Raw genomic sequence first — 1236 nt, forward strand, 5'->3', positions numbered from 1 at the left:
AGAATATTCCTAGCCTTAACATACTGGTTTAATACTTTCTATTTAGCATCTGTAAATGTAATATATTCAGTTACCCTTAAGGTCTGGATTTCTTTTTCCGTGGTGTAAACGCCACAATTTTGTGAAGAGGATGGATGATCATCTCCCCACTGTATACATTTTGCTTCTTTATAACATACACCATCCTCTGGTTCACTACAATTAACACACGTGTCATGCTTGCCTTGTATCTTCTGCCTACAAGACCCCAACATATGACCATATTCCTGACATTAAAAAAAAACTCCTCGGTCTTGGGTTATATAACAAAGAAATATTTTAACCGGACAACTGCTAATAACTGGCTATGTAAGGTCGCAGAGGATAAGTTGGGCTGGACATGTTAGAATGGAAGAGGGAAGAATGCCTAAAGTGGTTTTAGAACGATCAGTAGAAGGGTGAAGACCGGTGGGAAGACCGAGAATGAGAAGAAAAGATAACGTGTCCAGAGATCTAAGAGAATTGGGAGTGGAGGATCCTGAGAATAACTGGAGAGATGCAGCCCTCATAAGGGGAACGTGGAGAGGTCTGGTGCAAGCGGCCATGGGCCACCAAGAGGCCCGAGAGCCACCGGAGTGAGTGAGTTTGAGTGACATTTCGTCTTTATAATCAAGAGTAGTACTGTGGATCCTTTATATATATATATAAGTTTAGCATATATATATATATATATATATATATATATATATATATATATATATATATATATATATATATAAATATATATATATATATATATATATATATATATATATATATATATATATATATATATATATATATATATATATATATATATATATATATATATATATATATATATATATATATATATATATACGAGGGTAAGTCAAAAGTTCCAGGAAAAATTCAATATACTCTTTATTTCCTTAATTCAAACATCATTTTTCTACATATCTACCATCTAACTCTATACACTTTTCAAGGCGCTGTTTCCACCTCTGCAACCATTCTTTGTAGAAATTTGGGGCCTTTCTATTAAACCATGTTGAAACTGCATGTTTAGCAGCATCCAAAGATTCAAACCGACTCCTCTTAAGTGTTCCTTGAGTTTTGGGAACAGGAAAAAATCTGAAGGAGCAAGATCAGGACTATAAGGAGGATGTGGAAGAGTTTCCCACCTAAATTTCCGTAGGACTTCTCTTGCAACTATTGATGAATGTGCTGGAGCGTTAT

The sequence above is a fragment of the Macrobrachium rosenbergii genome, chromosome 54 (genome assembly GCF_040412425.1).
Source record: "Macrobrachium rosenbergii isolate ZJJX-2024 chromosome 54, ASM4041242v1, whole genome shotgun sequence".
Lineage (NCBI taxonomy): Eukaryota > Metazoa > Arthropoda > Malacostraca > Decapoda > Palaemonidae > Macrobrachium > Macrobrachium rosenbergii.